We start from the raw sequence: 26187 nt of genomic DNA, 5'->3' as shown, positions 1-26187 counted from the left end.
ATACTCATGATATTCATCCGGTAGAGTGGTAGCGCAACAGTAGGTGGCTTCCCCACATCCTTCCGCCAAAAAACCTGCCAATGGACCGCTCTCCATCACTGTAGGTTCAGATTTCGCGAGGCAGTGTTCCCGGCAGTACTCCGAGGTAAGGGATACGGAACGTTCCGCCCATCGGATAACGGGGTCATGCAGGGTGAGCCATGGCATTCCCAGTATGAGTCGGAAGTGAGGAGCATCAATGAGGTCAAATTGCAATGTCTCGTGATGATTCCTTCCCACCCGCATTTAGAGAGGAACGGTGTGATTTCTGACAGGCCCGGAGGTAATGGGTTTCCCATCCACCGCTTTTACAACCTCCGGGGCCTCTTTCCGTTTATACTGGACTCCGATGGCGCGGGCATAGTGTTGATCGATGAAATTCCCGGTGGCACCTGAATCCAGGAGGGCCGCCACCTCCACGGTAGTGGTGTTGCCGGTCCATAAAGTGACACCAATAAACAACATTCAAAATCCTCAATGAATTGAGCCAAAAAAAGGTGCCGGTCACGCCACCTAGTAAGGAATTATGTAACAAATTTGTATCCTTCTTCTCGGATTAAGTCCAAGAAATCCTGACTGTTATTAAAAACTCCCCCTTTAAGCTCCCCCTTAACGCAGAGGTGGAGACACAAGAAAACCGGACTGAGCTGATCTCCTTCTTTCAGCCCCTTGACCTGGAGACCCTGCTAGGCATCGCAACAAAAATTAAATCCGGCTCACCATCAGATCCTTGGCCACCAAAGATTTTTAAACTTGCTCTCCCAGCGATTGAGGAAGAAATCTTGGCCCTGATGAACCTCTTGCTGGAATCAGGAAAAGTCCCCTCACAGTTCAAAGAATCTAGAGTCATTCCCCTTCTTAAAAAAACTGGAGCTGACGTCTCTAATATGAAATTTTTAGACCCATATCTCAGCTGCCCTTTCTAGCAAAAATACTGGAGCAATATGTTCTTCAAACTCTCACCAGCTTCATGGAGACCCATAGCTTGCTTGGGGATAGGCAAGCCGGCTTCAGGGCTCATCACAGTACAGAACTAGTGATGCTGTCCGTACTGGACGAAATTAGGACTAAAGCAGATAACAAAAAACCCTGTGTCCTAGTCCTCCTTGACCTGTCGGCGGCGTTCGACACGGTCAATCACTCACAACTCCTGGACAGAATAAGAGACATCGGCATTGGTGGGTCTATCCTCCGCTGGATTGAGTCGTTTCTGTCAGATCCCACCCACAAAATTCAGATGGGGGACTTGGTGTCTGAGAGGGGGCCTATCCCCTGCGGTGTCCCGCAGGGATCGGCACTATCCCTTCTCTTGTTTAACATTTACCTCAGACCGCTGATCAAGAAGCTTGCCTCGATGAACTGCCAAGTCTTCAACTACGCGGACGACACACAAATCATTATCCAAATAGACAGCAACCCTCAAGCCCATGCCCGGGTAAAAGACATCTTGAGATTTGTGGTCAGGTGGATGACCACTAATTCACTCAAGATCAATCCAGATAAAACGGAGGTGCTAGCTATCACCAATAGCAGCAATCCTTGGAACTCCCAGTTCTGGCCTGACGAGCTGGGGGTGATCCCCGCACCAGACATGATGATAAAAAGCCTGGGAATTAAAATTGACGCCAACCTCTCCTTGACAAACCAAATCACCTCCGTCTTCGGTACCTGCGTGAGCTTACTCAGGCGACTGAGGAGACTCTCCCCCATCCTCTCCTTCTCATCAATGAGGACTGTTGTGACCGCCCTGATCCTAGCCCGGCTCGACTACGGTAACTCACTCTATATTGGTCTGCCAAACTCACTGCTGCACAGACTCCAGGTGATTATGAATGATGCTGCCATGCTGATCTTTAAACTTCCCAGACATACTCGGGCCTCCCCCCTACTACAACAACTGCACTGGCTACCCATCAAGCAGAGGGCCAAATTTAAAGGCCTCTGCATTACTCATAAGGCTTTGTTTGGGCAAGCCCCCAAATATATCAAGGAACGGCTGACGACATACATCCCCTGTCGCACTCTTAGGTCCTCCACGGAGGGTTTATTAAAATGCCCACACTTCCACTATTCCTCGAAAGGGGGTCGAGCCTTTTCCACTCTCATGCCTCAAATCTGGAACAGACTGCCAGGCGAGCTGCGCTCCGAAAGTGGTCTCCTATCCTTCAGGAGAAAACTAAAGACCCTCTTATTCATGGAAGCTTGGGCTTAATGCCCCTGCTTGCGATACATCCACATCCTGGCACTTCCGTAGTTCTGCTCTCAGCGCTTAGAGACCTGCAGGTATTAAGCGCTTTACAAACTACAATTAACATAACATAACATACATTCAGATGTGCTACCGAAGGTTGGATGGTGTTTGCAAGAGAGGCTGAGACCTTTCTATGTCTGGACCCAAAGCAGAGGTCTCCTTCTGTCTTGGGCTATCTAGTTTTCCGTCAGTGGGAGGAGGGCTGCGGCTTGTTTAAGGGACGGGTTTGGTCTGTCCGATGCGTTGGCTCTAGCACGGCACTCTCGTATGAAGTGACCACTCTTCCCGCAGTATAAACAGAGCTTTTGTTGCCGGCGTTTGTCTTTCTCTTCAAGCATCAGCAGTCCTCGCAGTCCCCCCAGTTGCATAGGCTCTGTCCCTTCGTTCAGTTTTGCCGGAAGGTCTGATGAGGCCTTCGAGCGCATCGGAAGAAAACGTACTTCGTTTCTTCCCTTCTCTCCTTTTCGTTCTTGTAAACGATGGTCCAACTGAACCGTAAGATCTATCAGTTCTTCACAGGTATTTGGCAAGTGGACAACTTGGGACAGAACGACTTTTAATTCGCCCCTCAGGCCCTGAAAGAACAACGTTGTCCTTTTTTCTTGGGGCCAATCTGTTTCCACAACTAGGCGATTAAAGGATGTGATATATGTAAGCAAGTCCTGTGATCCCTGTCAAAGGGTTAGGAGTTCTCTATCAAGGGACATCATATGGGATTTGCGGTCGAATAATTTCCTCATTTCTTTGCAAAAGTCTTGAAAATTATGGAGAACTGGATCGTTGCGTTCAATCAAAGGAATGGTCCAACTGGCTGCATTCCCCCCCATGTACGACATCATAAAGGAGGTTTTAGCCTCATCGTCTTGGAATACTGACGATTTGCATAGAAAATGAAGCCTACTCTGGTTCAAGAAGATCTCAAATTTTTTGGAATCCCCGAAGAATCGCTCCGGAGGAGCAATAGGAATGCTTTGAGTCTGAATTACATGGAACTTCGGAACTGTGCTTTTGTGGGGAACTGTTGTAGATTGCATGGAAAAAGTCCCTGGACCCAGTGCACCACCCCCGAGTGCTGGTGTAGTGGTTGAGAGTGGAGGGGGAAGCGTCCACTCCCTTATATACGACCCTTTTCCTTTTTCCTGTCGGGAAATGCATGCAACCTCCCTACGCAGTGTCCCCAGCTCCCTTTTTAATTCCTGATTTTCTAAACGTGAGGGATGCACCTCTTGCTTTAGAGCCGCAAGGCTCTCAAGCAGGGAGGTCAGGACCACATTAGTATCCATCGCCCGGGCTGCCTAAACTACGTGGGCTTGACAATCTGTCGTGACAGCGTTAGAAGCAAATCGGTGCGAAAGCCACTAACCAGACCAGAAGGCAGCAGGGACGGTGTTCAGAAGAAAGTTCCTTCCTTCCCGATGGTGCGTCGTTCCCCAGAGAGGAGTACACTACTCTGTGGGAAGACGCCCCCCCTTCCCGGGGGAGAAGGGAGTCACAAAGGATGGCTCTGGGAGGTACTCCTTCAGGACGGCTATGGAGAGTCTCGTTATCCGCTCCCGTGTTTGTAGGGAACAGAAAGTAACAAAGGCAGGCGTTAAAGGGAAGGAACGTAGTCTCTCCTGTGGAGAATTACTACCCTTTTACACAAGTGATTTCTATCCCCCCCCTCCTACCTGAACGTGAGTAGGTTTGAGCGAAGGAGCTCCCCGTCTGGGGAGACACAAAGGGGAAACAAGAAGTCTAGTGCAGGATCCTCTTCGTACCGGTGGCTCCGAGAGGCGTTGAATTCCCAGCAGTTAAGCCTGTCCCACACTCACGCGGTTAATAGCACAACGTGGGTATAGCCGCTCAATGTCACTGCCAATGTAGTCTCCCTCTGTAAGTAGCCAGGGAAATGCAGGGAACACGCGTTGAAGTGCACGCGCGAAGGTCCTAAGTACCGAGGTTAATGGAGGATCCCAGCTAAGTCCGGGAAAATGAAAAGCGAGGGTCTCGCCCGAGCAAGGAGCCCTACCTGTTCCTTTTACAAGTGATGCGGAAAGTCATGTAAGAAGGCGCCCGACCTCCGGCGGGGAAGCACCATCCGCCTGCTGCTAGCCTGAAGTACAGAAAACCGCTCCGGGAAGCCTCGTTGCAAACGGAGTCCTTGACGGGTGGAAAAGCGCCCGACCTCCGGCGGGGAAGCACCGTCCGCCTGGCGCTCGCGGGTTGCTTCGGATCGGAAAAGATTGTCAAGCCCCGTTTCCTGAAACGGGTGGGGCTATATAGCCGCCCAATCAGGGAGCTCGCTGGTTCTGGCGCTGCGTTGGAGAAGAAGGGGGTGTTCTGGGAAGTGTAGTTTTTTGGCCTTGGCGTGTCGTTTGAACGGGGGAACCGGGGTTCGGCAGCCGTTCCCTACGCAGGTCATGACAACGCGCGCGCTTCATACCTCAAGGCAGTTCTACGGAACACCTGACAATTGTGCGACTGCATGCCAGGACTCATGGCAGGCGGCCACTTCCTATCGCACCACACCTTGCTCCTGCCGTGCTGTCCATCATAGTAACACCACAACCAACCCTGATGCTCGTGCAGGCATGATACTTGCGCCTATTCCAAGCACTCCAAAACTATACGAATGGCTTGTTCAGCTGGCAACAGTGATTTTAATGCCAAGTGCATTGAGCCATACCTGTTGGGTCATCTCTACAATAGACAGACAGCACCAACTCGTGGCAGGCTGTCCCCAGCGCCAGTTTGCAATTCGCTCACATGCGGCGCACCAGCAACCACTTGGTCAAATTCCACCGGTAAACTTTGTGATGTGATTTTAGCCTTAGCGGGCGCTATGTAGTGGCCACTTAGTCTTTTGCCGCTATGTCAATGCATCCATGTGTTCAATACGAATGGGGCACTAAGCTACCGCCCACTTTTGGCTTTAATCAATGCTTCTATTTGCATTAGATAATAAACCACCATTCTAGCTCGGTTGCGTTGCCCTCCAAGAGCTAGCCACCCACCTGGGTGGCTAGGTTTCAGTTTGCTATGTGTGATTTTCACCATATCTGTGCAACTATGAGTAACAGTTAAGGGCCTATGACTGGCACTTGCTTGCGAGCAAAACCAAACCATGCAGATGCCGAAGACCTATCGATATCAGTAATTACACAAACATACTCGTGTACGGTAGTCTATAGGCCATTCAATACGTAGCTCTGACTAGTTGGACAATGGTGACCGTTACTGATAGGCCTGGCTAGCAGTAGCCCACAGACTGCGCTACTTGCCACACCCCGGGTTCATGGACACCCCCCGTGAGCCACATATGCACACAAAAGGACAAAACAGCTGTAAATCGCTCCTTTACGTGTCAATCCCATCTTAACACCGTGCTCAGATAAAGGCCAACATACGCACATTGGAGGGGCAGATTTGCGGACTTATAGCAAACCTCTTTTGGACTGTGGGCAGCGTTCCATGTTTAACTGTTTCTTAACATAGCCCAATGACCGTTCTACATTAGGACTATCCCCACTATGGTCCGCCCTGCCCAAGGACTAATGCGATTGGGAGCGTGAGGCCTTGAGCAATGGGTGTTTGGATGCAAGAAAACAATAACAATAACAGCCTACCCATGCACATTTCAGAAAAAGGTTAGGGCAGCGGGACCTGTGATGAAATCTGCCGGTATAGTTCAAATTCTCTTGATGGCTCCAACAGTCAACCCCATAATTTGGAAAGAACGCCCACTCGGTCTGTACCCCTAACTGTATTTGCATTGAGTGGTCCTATAACGAATTTTAACAAATTGTGTGCATGTGTGAAGGCGTCTGCGAAGCATGGTATGTCGTGGCTGCTCAAACACGTGCAGTAAACTGGGCTGACATCGATACTGTGGGACTGTTGTTAAATAGACATGCTCATCTATGGCCTAATACTAGTCAAACAGTGCAGCACACGACAACGGAAATTAATTCCATCATATCTCCTCCATATTTCCCCTTCTTTCAGGCTTAGTGATGGTACAACGTAGCCACCGTGCCGCCCGGTGGCGTACCATTTGCAACATGGGCAAGCCTAGAACTGGTGACTGTCTTCTGTACTAGAAGCAACACATTCTAGATTAGACATTCAGTCAGCAAGGCATCCTTAAATGTGCATCACAATCTCCCTCTTATAAGGTATTGAATCAGGCCGCAGGTGGCGCTCAAGATCAGGCACCGTTGCAAATCACGTGGCAAAATGCCTCTCTTCTCCGGTCACTTGCCCAACTGCTGCCGGGAATGTTGCTCTCAACATTTACAATGTTGCTCGTGCATCTTTTATATAGCGTGGACTCGCCCGAAGGTATTGGCGCTGTGCATGAGTACCGCATTTACATTACATATTCAGGCACAGGGAGATTAAGTGATTTGCCCATGATCACAGGACGCGACTTCGGGCTCGAAACCTGGTTTCCTGCACCAGAGTCGACTGCTGCACATGAGTACCGTATTTATATTACATATGCAGGCACAGGGAGATAAGTGATTTGCCCGGGCTCCCAGGACGCGACCTCGAAGCTCTACCCCTGGTTTCCTGCACAAAAGTCGGCGGCTGCACATGAGGCCAGTATTTACACTACATATTCAGGCACGGGGAGATTAAGAGATTTTCCCAAAATCGCAGGACGCGACCTCGAGGCTCTAAACCTGGTTTCCTGCACCAAAGTCGCGCTTGCTAGGCAAAGATGTGGCTTCGGAGCTAGATCCCCACAATGCCAGCTGTGGATGACACGACCTAAAACCAATTGCCACACTGGTTCATGCCATCCTCTCTCCCTCGCTCTGACCCGTGCCCCCGGTCTGTACGGTTCCTAGCCGGGGGCAGGATGAAATGGGGGTGGGGGGGGAAATACCCGGGCCCAACGCCTTCCACCTCGTGAATGGAGGAGACGAAGACCAGCTCCGAACCAGTTCAGCTGGTTATACAGCCTGGACGGCTGGCACTCTGCCAGCCTTTTACCTTCACAACAGCTCCTTGTGAGTTGTACCGAGTGCACTGGTGAAGGAGTGCGTATTTGTGGAGGCTGGCCACAGGCCTACCCCTGGTAAAGGCATAACCCCGGGCTTACCATCGTCCCCACGCCAGGCATTCCCTCCCAAAGGGTCCAGCTATGAAACACCTGCGTCAGGAACCTCGCTATGAACAAGGAGCCCCGCCACACGGGTAGCGCCGCGCCGGGCTCTCAGCATGGCAGCTGAGGCCGGCTCCCATGTGCGGTTCATCGCCTAGCGGTCAGGCCCGCTCCGTGCTGCATCGCCTCTGGAGCTTCCGGTGCCCGATTATGGAAGAGCGGTGCAAGGAGCCCCCCACCGCGCAGCCCCGGTAATATCCCACCGGCGGGGGCCCAAGAACGTAAGGGACTGGCAGATTACAGTTTGTCCCATCCTACACGTTCTAGTGGTAATATGCCGAAGTCGGGGCCCAACAGGGGGGGGGGACCAGGGTCAGCCCGCTACCACCCAACCACATCTGTTGCTTCCATCCCTGTCCCGCCCAGCACCCCCGTGAGCACCCAGTACAGCTCCGATGCCGGCAGGGAATGTACGGGTTCAATGCGCCGGACAATGGCAAAGTTCCCAGAGCCCCAGCCGTGTCCTCTTGTTCTGGGAAGGCCCTGGGACACGGCCGCCATCCGCAGCTCGGGAGGGTGGGGGGCACCGCTGCAAAACTGAATAACCCCCACACTGTCGCCAAATACAAAGGGCCGCTCCGGAGGACACCTCGAGCAGCCAAGCACCGCCCCGCACTGCCCTACGAGGGGCACTCGCCTAGCACAAATAAAGTGCCCGCATACTCGCCACGCGCGCCTGCAGCAAGCTCGCACCCCGCCCATGGCAGGCCGTACCATGGCCCCTGAACCACCTGGGACAGGCCCAGGGACGGGGCGGGGGGGTGGAGCTGCACTCACCGTGAGCGATGTCGCGCAAGGGCGCACGAGGCACTACCAGGCCGAGGATGACGACGGGACAGGACGACAAGCGGCCCCTCCATGAGGCGTGCGGGGCGACAAGAGGTCGCCGGCATGGTGGGGGAGGGCTATATAGCCTCCCCCCACGCCCAGAGGAGTCCCGGAAGTGACGCCCCTCGCGTCACTTCCGGGCAGGAAAGAGAGGGGGGGACACCGGCCAGAGCCCCTGCCCCCCAGGAGGGGGCGGGGAGGGGTGACCGGTGCCCAGGCAACACTAGGGCACCGACTGCTCTAGTGGCCCCCTGCGGGGGCCACGGTCAGCGGCATAGTAACAGTGTCTCAACACCAACCAGAGTCCAAGTAGAAGCGCGCCTGGGCTGCAAACCGTGCACTGGACCCCGCAGGGTAAAAAGAGATCTCGTGTTCTGCTCTATACAATATAGAACCTAACTCTTGGGCACCTAAACTCAGGAAGGAGGTTTGTTCTGGACATCACATGCTCTAATATATTAGGTTATGTGCATTTGTACCATTTATTTAATATGTGTACTCTCATAGCACTGTTCCGAATCTGGGTGCCCTGTACGGTTATGGGGCTTCTAGTGGCAAAAGTCGAAGTGGTCTGAGGATCAGATGCCAATTCACAAAAGCACTTATGTCAATGAGAAGCAGTACTACAGAAGTACTCTTTTACATACTCATACATGGCTTTGCGAATCAGCATCAAAATGCCCGACTCTCTGTTAGTAAACTTGCAAAGATGGCATGGTCCTTTACATTTGTACTGGTTGTATAGAAATATATCCCAAATAGTAACATTTTATTCACATTTTTCAGGTCTATTCAGAAAGGCATTTTGGAGCGTGTTAAGAAGTACTCCTGAAGTACTCTTTTACTTACACTTACAAGCCTTTGTGAATAGAGTCCATTGTCTTTGGCTGCATTTCATGAGAGGTGAATCTTATTGGATACTGGCGGTGAGGATATAATATACTAATGAATTGTTTAGTGTTAGATTATAGTTGAATGATGAATGCTAGATCCTGTTATGGGTCTGTGGGGCAATTGTATCATTGTAGCCGTTTGAAAGTCCTTAATAGCGATTTTTAGCGAATCGCTATTAAGGACTCACAACATGCTATGTAGGTAGGAATCGCAATAATATTTGCGACTCCTTAATATTCCTTAATTGCGAATCGCAAATTGCGATTCGTAATTAAGGAATACTTTCCCATTCATTCCATCAGGAATGAATGGTAAGAGATTCACAATTTGCGAGTACCCATTAGGTACTCGCAAATTGCGAATGCAATTTCAAGGGTGCAAGGGTGTCAAAAGGACACCCTGTAGCACCCCTGAAATATGTATGCGTGGCACACATACATGCCCTAAGGGCATGTATGTGCGCCACATGGCACTTTGAAAAATGCATAAAAGTGCATTTTTCAAAGAAATCGCAAATTACCACCAACTTGAAGTTGGTGGTAGTTTGCGATTTCTTAAGGAGAAATCGCATAACTTGGGTGCTTCCTGCATTGCAATTAAGGAATTGCAAGTCCCTATTTGGCGAGGTCCTTTTGGGATGATACGTCCCAAAAGGCTTTTTCCTGTTTGCAAACGAGCCGATTCTGCGAATCGGGCCGTTTGCAAACGGGAAAACGCATAATACATCTGGCCCTGTGTGAGGCATTATAACGATAGTACTGCCCTTATATTTCCTTCTGCTAGGTTGCGTGGGCACTGTTTAGCTTGGACTCATACTTACTCGTTATGTGGCTATAATGCAATGTTCTGTCCGTGTGGGTATGGTATATTTACATTTTTTCCTTTTGAATGGTTGATATGCAAACTGGTGAGAGGATATGGTGTGCTGTTGAGAGGGCAGTGCTTTGACAACTGTTGTAACATGGAGCTATGTTTTGTGCAGGCTCCAAGCTAACGTGTATTGCTGGTGTAAGATGAAGTATGGGTATAATTTTATTTGGCTGTGCTGTTGAGGTAAAAATCATACTCATTAACATATGCACAAAAATATCCCCTTCTTAGAGGTTGAGGCCTTTCATTTTAACACCCAATGTGTAGATATAGAATTTCTGCTAGCAGTGGAAGAGGTGATACAACTCCTGAAGAACAACATTCCATCCGACAAAGACACACTGCCCTCAAAAAGTCTCACCCTATGTGTTATGAATCTGGGCCTACTTGAAGTTGGTACCTTTCTTTGCAGATCTGCTGTGCACAATTGTATGCTGTAAACATCTGGTCTTGGATATGAAGACATTTCCTTGATGCACAGTTCCCAAGTTCATGGCCCTGGGTTCCTTGAGTGAAGCTGGACCGCAGACTACAGATGGCAGCAGTTTCGAGTGCAGAAATTATGTTTGATGTCATGAGCTCTAGGACATCGGACTCCAATTTAGGCCTCTGAGCAGCAAAGAAAGCTCTGAGGGGAACAAAAGAAAGGCACTGGGATGGACTGAGCAAGGAAATAGCTTCTTTTCACTCCAAAAAGTTTGGAAATCACAGTTTTTCACTTTTAGCAGTATGCTATGAGCCTTGAATGTGAGGATATGGAGCAAAGTCAAAGTTTCAGGCCGACTGCGATGGAAGTCAGGGTCAGAGGCGGCTGCTGGGTTGGTCCAGGTCAAGGTTTTCCCTTCACACTTAGAAACATTTCTGGTTCCTTTTGTCGTGAATGTGAGGTCGGCAGGGTCCTCTCTAGCTTAAATTCAGCTTTAGGTTTGACATCGACAGATCAGGAAAAATCCAGGGGTCCGATGAAATCCAGGGGGCTGTTCTTGACGGTGTTCAAGGCTACCAATGAACCAGCAAGTAGCGGTAGTCTATGAGGCTCAGACGTGGTGTTCAAAAAACAAAATCTCTTGGTTTGGCGCACAATTTGCAGTTCTGAGGCGAGAAAGAGTACATTATTGCTCTGGCTGAGAGGGGCCTCTTGGGGGCTACGACTCGACCTCCTGGCCTACATCAGCAGAGTTCAGGGCGAACTGGACAGCAGAGCACTTTGCAGCTACAGGGCTTCTTTAGCTCTTGTGTCCCTTAAGCTTGACAGGAGGCTAGCCAACTACCCCTTGGAGTCCACTCACTGGTCCTTGGAATGGGTGGGAGCAGGTCCAGCCTTTGGGGGTCTGTCTCCACTGGTTCAACAGCAGTAGCAGCCCTTTTCATTCTGAAATCCTCTCTTGGTTAAGAAGGTGCAGCAGGCGCAATCCTTCTGTTCTTTCCAAGTCCATCAGTGTCACTTTTATGCTAATTTTGAATTTGTGGGTGTGGAGAACCCACAAGTCAATGGGGCTACAATTCCCATGGGGCAACCCTACCACTTTTACATTCCTGTGGGGTTGGCACGAAAAAATCCTACAGTGCACTTTGTGGTACTGTAAATTTCGGAACCATGTTGGTAGCATGGTCCTACCCTGCCAATTTTGGTATCAGCGAACCGCAAATGACTAATGCGGTATGTATGAGTGTTTTCGTCATGTTTCACCGATGAATTCACCGTGTATACGATACTACATATCGAACCCTCGGGTTCCATTTTAAAAGGGTAACCATTTTGTGGTTGCCCTCACATAGGCTGCGCATTGAGGCCATGCCTAGGCCTAAAGGACACGCAATCTTTCTGTGACTTCCTTGTGACCTGTGCAAACTGACTCCGCTGCCCGAGGTCAGTCCTGCCCGGCCGGTTCCTTTTTACTAAGGCCCTATGGGATTAGCATCAGGGCTCGACACATCATAAAGTCGTTCTTCCCACATGAACCCTGACCAATCTCTTTCACACCTGACTCTGTTTCCTACTTTATGGCTTGTTTTACGAGTAGGAGGTGTCCGTTTTATTGGGGTCTGCTGATGTCTGATGAGGGTTCTGAGCCTCGCTGGGTAAATAATTATGTGCTGACCAAGCTGAAATGTGGGATTGTCATCATGACTGTGCTCTTTCTTTGAAGCGAAAATATGTGAACGACCTCTTGTAAAGTAGGGGCGGTGTTGCCCAGAGCGTAATATTCTGTATATAAGAAAAGACTGGTTTTTGGTTTGGAGCAGTCTCCTGAGAACATACATTGTGTTGTACTTCTCGGATGCCTGTGATTGGTCTGCAGGCAATAAATAGGCTCTTTGACTTCACCTAGAAGACTCTGTGTTTCTGTGGTCTGAAACAGGAAGAACTCGAAGTCTTCGGGTGTGTCCCCTGGCACCGCTGGGTTGGTTCTGAAAAACCCAGTACTACAGTTGGTGCCCAATGTGGGGCGATTTCAGCGGTACAGGTCCAAGCCAGAGGTTCGTGAGGAGCTTCGTGTGAAAATTCTGGAGGAAGGCCGCCATTTCATCGACCCCTGCATGTCGACGTGGTCCGAAAGTCTTTACTGCGAGGTTCTCCGCGTCCCGACGGCTACAAAGGACTGCTGCTCTGACTATCGCCCTGTTTTGGACCCTTGATGATTTGGTAGAGCGAAACGATTTAACGAGTCTTCTGGTGACGTCATCGATACCTCAGTTAAGTATAAGTGGAGCGTCTCCCAGTTCTTAGTTTGGTATCCCTTTGGGATCGCTTTGATTTGGAACTTGCAAGTGCCAAAGCCGAAGGACTCGTGTATTCACGAGACTATCGTATTCGATAATCCTTTGAAGTTTGAAACTAGACTAGTGAGCGACGATGCCTGGTTCTAGTATATTTGGAAATTTGTTTTGTTTGGGTTGTAATAGGGACTCCCGATTAGAGGATTCGTGTTCGGTTCCTCCAATTGGAACTCCAACGTATGAGCTTTATGTGAAACATGGCGTGGGCCACATTGCGTATAATGAAGTATGGATCCGATACACCAGGAAGGATGGTGTTTTAAAATGGCCCCAAAATGGTTGTTTCGACACAGAAATCCTAGATAACTTAGAAGTTAAATTATTTAAAAAGAAAGCCCGGCCGGCGATGTTTGATTCTTTCCGCCTATGGCGAAAGGAAGCCAAGCAGAAAGAAATCAAATTAGCGAAGAAGAATAAAAGAGAAAAAGGTATGTCGATAATGCAAGCAGCCTTACAGTTTAAAGACAATGAAGAAGAACAGATGAATGAGCAGTTGCGCAGGCAACGTAAATTAGTGATTGATAAATGCTACCCAGTTTTGCCGCCCCTTCAGCAAGATGCGTCAAAAGAAAAGGAGAAAGATCCCCTAATGTCACATTTGCTGAGTTCGCCACCCCCGTATGCGCAGAGTGCTACAGTGCCTCCGCAGCCTTTAAATGTACGGCCTCCAGTTAATTTGCCGCAAGCTTTCCCGCAGCCGCCAGCTCCTCCTCATCCGGCTCCTATGCCCACGGCGCAGCCCTCTCATGGGCCGCCGGTTTTGCTGCCTATCTCTTCTGCGCTTCCTGCGACTTTTCCTAGTACATCAGCTGCCTCCCTCGGCGCTCTTCCTGATACGACCCCTGTACCCGTATCTGCACCCGTTTTTCTTCCCTCTGTCTTTCCCCCTGTTCTTGCCTCAACTTCTCCTTCTACATGACAACGAATAGCTAGTGCGGTCACTAGTTTTATATCGCCTCTCTTCGGGTCATCTAGTACGACCCCTGGTTCACAACGTACGCAGTTGCGTAGTCAGCTGCCAGGTTCTGAAGAGAAAGAAGTATTAGACCGCATGGCATATAAATGGATTGTTTTTCCTTCAAGATATGATGTAGAGTCTGTTGTAAATGTTTTTCATCAATGGGAAGCACCAAAACAGAGATACGTTTTCGAGAAAATGTGTGAATTCCTCTGTGAGGAATTGGAAGATCATGGTTTGGACTTAAGCCCGCAGGAATTGTGTCATGTACGGTTTGAATTCGGAAAAGGTACGATTGTGGGTCCCGACGTTGAGAAAGCAGTTGCGACATTATTGTCTTTTAGGATCGAGGGTCCTTCTCAGTCACTGTTTGAACATGACTCCTCTGATAGGAAGGTTTACCAATACCCTATGAGAGAAGTCCCTCCGGTATGGAAGGACGCGGTTGCGGCTGATGCCGCTAACGGTATTGCTGCTATGCCAGCTCATTTCCAGCGTGTTTGGGTACATGTTCCTTTGAAGCGATCAGAAGTTTTAGCCCTTAAACAGACATTGCCTGACCCCCGTAAACCCCGCAGGATATTATAAGGAGTTATCACAGACTGCAGAATCGTGTGTCATGAACCTAGCTGACATAGATATGTTGTTCGGGAATATCGTTCCGCAGCCTTTATGGGGGTTGATTCGTAATACAGATCATGCTGCAGAACTAGGTGGCACATGGGCTAATATCACTGCTACAGACACTAGACAAGTTGGTGGTGCGAAACCTGAGCCCTTAGTAGCAGAACTCCCTGGTAGAATTATTATCTACATGAAGACTTTAATGCCGGCGATGCGTGTGAATTGGGATAAATTATCCGCATGCAAACAAAAGAAAGACGAAACAGTGTCTGATTTCTTCACCAGGTTTGAAGAAACATTTATCGACCACAGTGGTCAAGACATGAGTACGGAAGGTGGTCAACGGTTATTTGTTGATAAATTTGTGCATAATTTGCTTCCCGAGTTGTGTAAGAAATTAAAAGATTCAGAGAGTTCTTGGGCTGTTTCCTCATCAGCGCAAATACTGGCTACTGCACAGTATTACGAAAATAGGGATAAAGATGAGAAGGATAGAGCAGACAAGAAAACAAAAGAATTAAAGACGAAGGTTCTTTTACAGCAGGCTTACCCGCCACGTGGAGATCAGAATAACTATAAGCAAGGTCAGAGTAACTATCAACAACCCCAACAGTTCCAGAGTAACTCGCAAAGGTTCGGGTATTCCCAACCGCGTGTTCCTGTGGGTCCCAATCAGTGTTCGTATTGCAAACAAGAAGGTCATTTTAAGTATAGCTGTCCTATATTGTTGCAGCGCACGAATAATGCTTATGGCGCGAGAGGTAGAGGTGGTCAGCAAGCTCCTAGAGGTAGAGGGCGTGGGAACGTTCCCCAGAACGCGCGTCCTCTTCCGCCTCAAAATACGATGAACAGTTTTGATCAGCAGGCCAATGTAACTGGTGGGACAGCTCAGTACTATAATAACGACTATTATGCAGAAGATGGAAATGCGGAAGGTGATGATTACTAGGACAGCCATAGACAGAGAGAGGGAGTTGTTTTAGTGCCAGTGGACCAGAGTGGACCGTATGTCAAGGTGACTACAGCGGGTGTATCAGAGCCTTTTCTGTTGGATACTGGTGCTGCAAAGAGTTCAATTATGCACTCAAAACTCCCTGGCGCGCCTTTATCTGGCAAAATGAATGTTTCAGTAGGTTTTTCTGGCGCCCCGGTTAGGAACCCGATCTCTAGTCCTATGCCCCTTTCTGTTGGACCTTGTGAGCTGAAAGCACCCCTCATCCTAACGACAGGATGTAGTGAAAACCTGTTGGGATTGGATTTGTTAAAGAGATTACATGCGACAATATATTGTTCCCCCTCGGGAGTACAACTTACACTGGGTAGGGAAGTGATTTCTACAATGTATTTATCGAAGAATAAACTGCCAGCTGAATTGTCGTCTCTTCCGGATGTCCTTTGGGCTACTGGTCCTAACGATGTGGGTCTCTTGGAAATACCGCCATATGTGGTCACTTTGAAAGCCAATGTTAAATTGCCACGCATTCCCCAGTACAAGATCTCTAATGAAGGTGAGAAAGCGTTGTTAGCGATCATCTATGACTTGATTGAAAAGGATGTAATTGAAGAGACAAGAGGCAATGTTTGCAATAGTCCGGTTTTGCCTGTTTTAAAACGTACTGACCCTTCTCAGCCACCTGTTTACAGATTTGTGATCGATCTTAGAGAGGTCAATAAGATAGTTGTGCCACAGTTTCCAGTTGTCCCTGATATAACTGCCTTGTTAACTATGATCCCAGCTTCCGCTGCTTGGTTCTCAGTGATTGATTTAAAGAATGCTTTCTTTAGCATTCCGATTGCAGAGGAAAGCAGGGATATTTTTGGTTTTAGTTTAGGAGGTCGCAGCTTCCGCTTTAAACGTGCCCCACAGGGCTACTGTGAAAGTCCATCCATATACAGTCAGGCTTTAAAGGCGCAGCTTGATGCAATTGTCTTACCTAGTGGTGCTACCCTTATGTTGACGATTTACTAATCGCCGCGGATACTGAAGAGATTTGTAAAGAAGCTACATTGTCATTGTTGCGCCATTTGTCTGCCTTTCATCACAAAGTGTCTCTCTCAAAACTGCAGTATTGTCGACAAGAAGTGACCTACTTAGGTCATCTCTTGTCGAAGGAGGGAAGGAAACTGACCCCAGAAAGAATTCAGGCCATTGCACAATTGAGCGTGCCAAGAACACAGAGAGAAGTGCGTGCTTTCTTGGGTATGACTTCATACTGTAGGCAATGGATCCCGAGTTTTTCTTTGCTGGCAAAACCTTTGGTAGCATTAACATGTAAAGATACAACGAATCCCGTCCCATGGTCTGAAGAGTGTCAGAAAAGTTTTTCGGAATTACTTAAGGCATTATGTTCGGCTCCTGTGTTGGGTACCCCCGACTACAGTAAACCTTTTACATTGTATGTTCACGAGAAAGAAGGTTGTGCGTTGTCAGTGCTGACACAGTCTTTTGGAGACAGACAGCGTCCATGCGCGTATTTTTCATCAATTTTGGATCCGGTAGCCAAGGCATTGCCAAGTTGTTTGAGAGCCACAGCGGCAGCAGCTGTTTCTATTCGACAGTCTGCTGGGTTAGTAATGAACAACACGTTGATCGTGATGGTTCCACACGCAGTGGACACGTTATTAAACAGGACCAAGACACAGCACTTAACTAGTGCTCGATTGTCAGGTTATGAGTTGACACTGCTAGCGAGTCATGTGCACATAAAGAGGTGCAACACGTTGAATCCAGCTACTTTATTACCGATTTCAGCAGACACAGATGAGATTGAACAGCATGATTGTCTATTCAGAACAGAAGAAGAAACAAAAGGGACAGTGGATCTTAAAGACACTCCCCTGGTTGAGTGTGATGGTACCTTATGGGTGGATGGCTCATGCTTCAAGCTTCCGAATGGTGATACGACTGCTGCATATGCTGTTACGACTTTGCACACGATTGTTGAAACTGCACGTATACCACATAATTCGGCTCAAGCAGCAGAATTAATAGCACTTATAAGTGTTGTCGAAAGGAATGAAAGTGAACATATATACTGACAGTCAGTATGCCTTTGGCGTGGCCCATAGTTTTGGGCGCTTGTGGAAAGAACGTGGGTTCCTGACTTCGCATGGAACTAAGATTCAGAATGGTCAGTTGGTGAATGATCTTGAGTCGTTGACCTTGCCATTACAAGTTGAGATTGTGCAATGCAGTGCACACAAGAAGGTTATTGATGATGTTGGTCGTGGTAATGCATTTGCTGACGGAATCGCGAAAGAAACAGCAAAAGATGTGACGAATCGAATGTATGTTGCAGGCCCTGCAAGATGGGTTGGTGATGTTGGAATGTGTGAAGACACGATAGACAGTGTGAAGTCCCTTCAAGCTGAAGCCACAGAGAAAGAATTGAGTATGTGGAAAGAAAGTAAGGGTAAATTGGATGAAAATGGTTGTTGGGTTAATTTGTCAGAGCACTGGCGATGGTTGTTACCTGATGCATATGTGCTCCCAGTGGTCACGATGGCACATGGAATGGCGCATATCAGTGTGAAAGGGATTTGTAAGTTGTTAGCTCCAGTATGGCAGAATGCTGGGATTCCCAAGTGTGCAGAGAATGTGGTCAAAAATTGCATGGTATGCTTGAAATACAATCCTGGTAGGGGAACCCCAACTCCAGCTGGTCATTTTGCGCCTCCAACGTATCCGTTTGAGGTTTTGCAGCTAGATATCATCCACATGGAAAGGTGCAACAATTTGAAATATGTACTTGTTGTTGTCTGCGCTTTTTCAAGGTGGATAGAAGCCTATCCCCTAAAAGACAATACTGCCTTATCCACAGCTAAAGCTCTTGTCAAGGAATTTTTCCCTAGGTTTGGAATGCCAAGAATGGTATGGAGTGATAATGGGAGTGAATTTGTGGGACGAGTGATGAAGAATGCATGTGAGGGACTAGGTATAAAGCAGAAATTCCATGCTGCAAATCACCCCCAATCAGCTGGACTAGTAGAGTGTTACAATGGCACATTGAAGCTCAAGTTAGCCAAGATCCAAGCGAGTTCTGTTCTTAAATGGCCTGACGCTCTGCCCTTAGCACTCCTATCAACGAGAATGACTGTGCATTCACGAGTGGGACTTAGTCCGTACGAGATCGTGTTTGGCCGCCCGGCCAATATATGGGGAGTGCCAAGACCTACAAAATTCAGCGAGATTGAACATCCAGTACTGCTTGATTACCTGTATGAATTGACGGCTAAATTGCGTGTTTTACACCAACAGGTGCATGATACTCTGCCTCAGGTCTCTGAAGCTCCAGGACATCCTATCAATCCTGGATCATGGGTGCTGGTCAAAAACTTCAAAAGGACAAAGAATGATAAGCCGCGTTGGACCGGCCCCCATCTCGTCCTTCTTTCCACGAGATCGGCTGTTCGAGTAAAAGGGAAAAAGAACTGGATACACGGCATTCACTGCAAGAGGGTCCCTTTGCCTTTGCCCTACGACCAGTGGGTCCAGAAAGGGATCGCTGACTCAGAGACTGAGACTGTGCCTCGTTTTCTGCCCTTTAGCGATGCACGAGTAAAAGGAACGCTTTCTCAGAAGGAAAGCGATGACATTTTGCAAGAAGCTGTGCCACCATCAATTCGATTGGACACTACAGAGCCTGAACTCTTGTTTCAAGACCAAACAGTACCTACAAGAAGTCGCTACAATTTGAGGCCGAGAACTATGGACAAATAAAAATTATTTTTCTTTTATATTTTTTTGAGAAGTGCAGCTCTCTCTTCCATCTGAGAAACTTTCTTATTTTTGCTTTTTCGAACCGCCATCCGGGTTCAGCTGTAGGGTCGCGGTGCCAAGACTTTGGGGTACAAGCCGGAGGCGTTAGGTCAACGGTCTGGTTGGTCTAGGGCGTTCCCTGGACTGACAGGTGTACTCCTTAGCAGAAGATACTCATCCGCCGCGAACAGTACGATTAGAGGATGGAGTTTTTCGAGATGAAGAGACCCGCTGAGGAAATAAATTTTAAGAGCAGAATATGTAAAGTAATGAATAGCAAACGTTTTTTAATATTATGTCTGTTTGTCCTATTTAGCATGATGATGTTTTCTGTAGGTTATGTATTATTGTCTTTTCAAGTGCCGTTTGCACCCACTATACAGCCCATACCTCCTCCTACTGTTTCCTCACACTCTTTCCACCCTCTGCCTGAACACGAACAAGCTAGAAGTTCTGAGTTTGTAAACAATTTGTTTATTCAACTTCTACACCAGCACCAACTAGTTATGAATACGACAAATTGCTGGGTGTGTGGTTTGATGCCGCATACCATTAATAAGGGCATCCCATATCTAGTGCTGCCGTTTAGCTATAATGGGTCATCATGGGCATTCCAGACTATGTTTCTTTTTGCGCTTGAAACCTACTCCCCGCGACCACCGCGTTCCATTAGACCTAGCACGAACAATAAAGCCTTGATGAGAGGAGTTGCTGATATGAGTAGAGATATCGATGCATATTCATCTATCCCCAAGGATGAGTTGTGAGCTTATGTGGGTTGGAACGCGACGGTGTATAGCATTAGTCTGGGCGAGAAACAGCGTAAAAGTTCATCTCCGATTTGGGTCGTACCCCACATAGGTCGGTTCTGTTTGCAAGGTAATGGTCAGAATCCAAGAGCTCAATTAGGGAAGAGTGACTGTGCTGAAACGTACATTTTCCCATCACAGTTTTCCCCTGCGTTTTTGGCTGCCAAGGGTACATACTTTGTTTGTAATGATCGAGCATATACATGGTTGCCCCCTGATTTCTCGGGCACGTGTTATGTTGCAAATTTGCTACCGCCGACATTTACTGCCGCCTCTGATTATCACAAGACCAGAGTTGTGAGAGGCGTTGTTAGTAAGGAGGATACTGCCGGTCAGGAAGCGGGAGACTTTTTCCTGGGTTTTCTGCCGTTTTGGGGACCAATGGTCAATAGTAGGAACCTGAGACAACTGACTCGTGTAGTTGAAACCACTGTTAATGTAACGGCTGGTGCCCTTGGTAACTTGACAGCTGAGCTCCAAGCGGATCGCCTCATGACGTTGCAGAACCGTACGGTTCTAGATGTCATACTTGCAGACCGTGGTGGGGTATGTAAGGTTATCCAATCAAGCTGCTGTATTTTCATACCAGATACCGCTCCGACAGTCTATCAGGCCATTTCCAAACTGCATAAGATTTCCGAATCCATTCACGTGGATAAAGGAGATTGGTCGATGATGGGGTGGTTCTGGGGACTGATATCAGCTTGGGGATGGAAGATTCTAATAGTCACTGGGACGATCTTAGCCATTCTTTTCCTGTTCTGTCTATGTGTACAGTGTGCTCCTGTAATGTGTAGCCTCTGTGTTACATCATGTGTAAGGAGACCTGTATCAAGGGACGAGCTGAGCAATAGGATGATGCTACAGCAACATCTCCATGGCCTTATGAATATAGACCTGGACTCAGATTAGTATAAGTATAGTTATTGCCTATGTAAGGGCAAAAGGAGGGTCTGTGGTACTGTAAATTTCGGAACCATGTTGGTAGCATGGTCCTACCCTGCCGATTTTGGTATCAGCGAACCGCAAATGACTAATGCGGTATGTATGAGTGTTTTCGTCATGTTTCACCGATGAATTCACCGTGTATACGATACTACATATCGAACCCTCGGGTTTCATTTTAAAAGGGTAACCATTTTGTGGTTGCCCTCACATAGGCTGCGCATTGAGGCCATGCCTAGGCCTAAAGGACACGCAATCTTTCTGTGACTTCCTTGTGACCTGTGCAAACTGACTCCGCTGCCCGAGGTCAGTCCTGCCGGCCGGTTCCTTTTTACTGCGGCCGGATGGGATTAGCATCAGGGCTCGACACATCATAAAGTCGTTCTTCCCACACGAACCCTGACCAATCTCTTTCACACCTGACTCTGTTTCCTACTTTATGGCTTGTTTTACGAGTAGGAGGTGTCCGTTTTATTGGGGTCTGCTGATATCTGATGAGGGTTCTGAGCCTCGCTGGGTAAATAATTATGTGCTGACCGAGCTGAAAGGTGGGATTGTCATCATGACTGTGCTCTTTCTTTGAAGCGAAAATATGTGAACGACCTCTTGTAAAGTAGGGGCGGTGTTGCCCAGAGCGTAATATTCTGTATATAAGAAAAGACTGGTTTTTGGTTTGGAGCAGTCTCCTGAGAACATACATCGTGTTGTACTTCTCGGATACCTGTGATTGGTCTGCAGCCAATAAATACGATCTTTGACTTCACCTAGAAGACTCTGTGTTTCTGTGGTCTGAAACAGGAAGAACTCGAAGTCTTCGGGTGTGTCCCCTGGCACCGCTGGGTTGGTTCTGAAAAACCCAGTACTTCAACTTCTCTGCCCAAATCCAAGATTTCAGGGCCCTTTTTCCTGGAACAGAGATATGGGTACACCACTGATGTGTGTCCGGTATAATAAGCCACCACTCCTTGAAAACCAGTTCTGCAGTGGATTCCCCCTCTGGAAGAGATGCCACAAAGGGAAGGGCAGGCTACAATGTGACTCACATTTGCCTATCTATCTACACAAAGGGAAGGGAAGGCTGCAGTGGAACTCACATTTGTCTAGCAGAGGCAGTAGCCCCTTTGAAGCTGGGCCTTTTGTGGCCACATCCCCCGGCCATCCTGCAGGGGGAGGTCATACCGCCTCTCATCAATACTCTCAGTTTCTGAAAGTGCTTAGCACCTCTTGGCAGGAGCGCAGAAGGCTATCTCAGGTGACAACTGCTGAAGGTAATCAAAAATGGCTACTAGTTACTTTATATCCAACTTCAGCAGTAAGTCAGATTTAACATAACAAATAATGTGATACTTTGAAGTTCTTTATTTGATTGTCCTAAATTAAAGATAGTACTTAGCGCTTGGGCTAGTGAAAACCCATGTAAGCCAAACTGCTGGCCTAACTATAGTGAAAATGACAATTTAGGTAAGTGCTATATAAATGCAGTTACAATAAAAATGACAATACATATCTCACTCTACACCATTGTTCATCAAAACTGCATAGGTGGCAGTGTGGTTAGTTTCGACTCAATACTTATTGAGTGCTTAGCCTCTCTGCTGATACTGATAACAAGTTGAAAGTACAACAATTGTTTTAGAAACAGTAGAAGACATGCAAAAAAAGCTTTAAATTAATCACTCCAGATGGATACAACTCTGTGCTCTTCACTTTGAACTTGCATCTCAGCAGCAAGAGCATTAACCCAGAGACCTAGCTAAATGACATTTCCTGTCTTGCCAACACTCTAAATATGACTACCCATCATTAAAACTGAATCCAGCGAAAACAGATTTTCTCCTCATCTCATTCTCCCCTACCAGTTCAATCCTGTATGGATTTAATAAATATCCTCAACTGCTAACCTAACATAGTTGACACTACTAACTCTCTACTGGTCATCCTTGACAAAAGACTCAATCTACAGCCACATGTCCACATGAATGCTTTCAATCGCGTTTGCTCGGGGGAATTTGTTGCTTCATTCCAGAGCAAGATCTTAAAACTGATACAAGCACTGGTGCTGTCAAAAATTACTACTGCAACTCTCTCCTGACCTGTCACCCCAAAACACATCTGGCTCCATTGAAAGCAGTCCTACATGCGGCAACACAGTTCATCTCTGAAGCCAAAAGGAATGACCATATCTCACCAGTACTGTTAACTCTCCTCTGGCTACCCACTGAAGCCAGGGCGTTATACACAATGGCATGCATCCCTCAAGGTATGGCTCAAATCTTCTCAAGCAGATTATGGAACTCTTTACCTTCCTGCTTAGCTCCACTACCTCCCTGACAATCTTTAAATTCAAACTGAAGGTTCTTCTTTCTGTTCGAAAGACATTTTAGTTCATTTCTCTTCTACCTGCAAACATTGGTGTTCTTAAATGTTTTCACTACCTTTTGCCTTGATGATTATCTCTCTCCCTCAGCATTGTATATTACTTTCTGGAATCTGTTTCCATCTTGCTACTCAATAATTGTGACCATTAATATTTATAGTTTCCTATGGAATGTTTGCTGCTAATGTAAAGTGCTCCGACACCGTTGGCTAACGCCTGTGCTATATAAAACTTCATCAATGAAAATAATACATATCAATAATTAGTGGCTACTTCCCTCTGCAGTTACATAGAGGGCAAATTAGGTCTTATCCTTGCCTCACACGTCGCAAGCATACACTCAGGGTGAAAATGTGAAGACTAGTATTTCTAGTGGTAAAGTATGAACACTGCTGATGTGATATGAACAAATGATGCACACATGTAGGAAAAGCAACATTTCACCAAAAAGACCGACGCTCCTGTATTCAAGCAGGCCAGACTAGAAATACTTACTTCTGAAACAACCTTTTTTACATAGTTTGTGTGGCAATGCCGCTCTCACAGTTAAAACACTTTGGGTAAAAACAGTAACATTAAAATAACCCACACGCTAGTCCTCTTTACTCCAAGGATCTTTGTGCCTTCATTTGTTCAGTCTATAATTTTACTGAGGTCTTTTTAAGCAAAGGGAAAATACCAACAGCATTTGAAACCCTACAGAATTAGAAATATAGATTAAAAACAAGCATTGGCATAGCCAATAGGTCTCGCCTTTGGGACCTTATAAGTGTTTAGCCATGCAACAGTTGCATAACTAAATACTTATAAGGTCCCAAAAGCGAGACCTATTGGCTATGCAAAGCGGCCGTGCAGCCGCGAAAGTGATCGCGATCACGAACAAAGATCAAGGCGGCCGTGCGGCCGTGAAACCGAAAGTAATGTCGGTAAAGCGCGGCGCGCGCGCCCGCGCACATGCACTGTGTCTCTAGGCTGGCCTGGTAGCACTTTTTGGAGCCCTCTCAATAAGTCTCGCCAGACCAGCGCATGCGCTGGGTCAGGCGAGACCTAAAAATGACCATAGGGTCTCGAACAGTGGTTTTATGTAATCAACGGTAACCAGATAACGAGTGAATAGCAAGAACATGGCAAGGCGGGCCTGTGTGGGTGCAGGTACTCAGCAAAGGAGAAGAGCTGATATGTGGTGCGCGATAGTGCATTGTTCGCTGTGGCGGAGGCCTCCTCGTGCACAAGGGGCGACAGGATGATGAATGGGTGAGACTCTCTCCCTCCATGCCTCTTATTAATATCATTAATAATGTATTGACTGATGTATCGCCCGAGATGTACCAAGCTGCTCCCAACACGAATTGGGTGTACTCTATGCACAATGTGCATCTATTGGTTCCGGAACAAGCGACTTTAAATAGGACCCAGGGACATATTGCAAAAATCACTTAGAGAAGGCGCCCACTTGCAGTATATGTCTGACCTATGCGCATAGATAATGCGAGCCAGCCCTGCAAATAGGGTTACCAGAAGATTTCATGTCACCGGGGACACCGTGCCTCCAGCCTCAGCCTTTTCATTAGAATCCATTAGAAACCATCAATTGAAGTAAACCAACAGCTCGCGCATCTTTTTCAATCTAATAGCGAATTTGACTGTTTCTTTTATCTCTATTGATGACTTTTTTTTGCAGAAACCAATTCCTTTTGACCAATTCCTTCAATGATTTTCGAGACTTATACGAGCCAACTGTATAGGGTGTTTTTTAAGCCTAGAGGCTGTTCTGCGAAAATGTGTGTTTTTTTGAAAGTAGTAAAACACAAATTTTGACAAAATGTGAAGAGCCCTTTCTTGCTTCCCCTCGCCGAAAACTTGAAACGTGTTTTCATTTCTCACAATTTGCGGCGATTTAGAAGGACTTCCAGTGACATCAAAAGACTATTTGTAAGGACTTTTCTTTTCAATGGAGCAATTTTCCTAACAAATTCCTGCTTATCTGGTTAATAAACCTATATTTAAAAGCCACTCAATGCGCTGTTCAAACATCTAATTTTCATCCTCTGATGGGAGAGAACATCTTATCCTTATCGCAGCGAAGCAACCACCACGGGAACCATCCTATACAACGAAGTTCAAACAATGACTTACTTTAACACCGAAGTCTTAACAACGAACCACGACACTTCAACGAAGTCCGGATCCACGAAGTCTTGAAGGTCATAACCGCCTCTGATATGGTGGACTGAGCCTGCAGGCACCGCCACCATATTAGTGGCACAACTCCGCCCGGTAGGCAATCGTGATTGCCACTGGCGGAAAAGCGGCGGACGGACATTGCGTCTGCCGCGATACCCACCGCCATCCTAAAATGGTGGTGGGTAAATCTCATTGCGATGGCGGAACAATCTTCACCGCCGGCCCGGCGGTGGCGATTGTTCCGCCATCGTAATGAGCCCCTAAATTCGTGTGCACGTAGTGCATTTTACCATCATAGCTATAGTGCCAGAAAATGATGAAATGCGTGTAACTTTGTCATAGCTCTGTATCAGTTTGTGTGTCCTTGAAATCTACATTTTACTTCCATCATTCTGCTCCTTAACAACGATTGTGCTTTTATTGGCTCGATGAAGTGCCTAGAGTTTCTCTATACAAGGCAGTTTGTTAAGCAGCCACACCAGTGCTATATCAATGCCAGTAGGACTAAACAATGCCAATGTGGCTAAGTACAAATAAAGTTTGTAAGAATGGGGCTGGGCAGTACCAGTAATATGTTTAAGAAGCAAAAGGATAAACTGAGATTGTGCCACAGCCTAATTGCTTTTATAGAGCAACACCTCCTAAAATGCGTATGATATTTATGCCAATTAAGTCCATCAGGTTCACACCGCTATGGTGTTAAGATTCATTTGCGC

Source organism: Triturus cristatus, chromosome 1_1, assembly GCF_964204655.1.
Source record: "Triturus cristatus chromosome 1_1, aTriCri1.1, whole genome shotgun sequence".
In the NCBI taxonomy this organism is placed as follows: domain Eukaryota; kingdom Metazoa; phylum Chordata; class Amphibia; order Caudata; family Salamandridae; genus Triturus; species Triturus cristatus.
Note: the sequence above shows the minus strand (reverse complement) of the source record.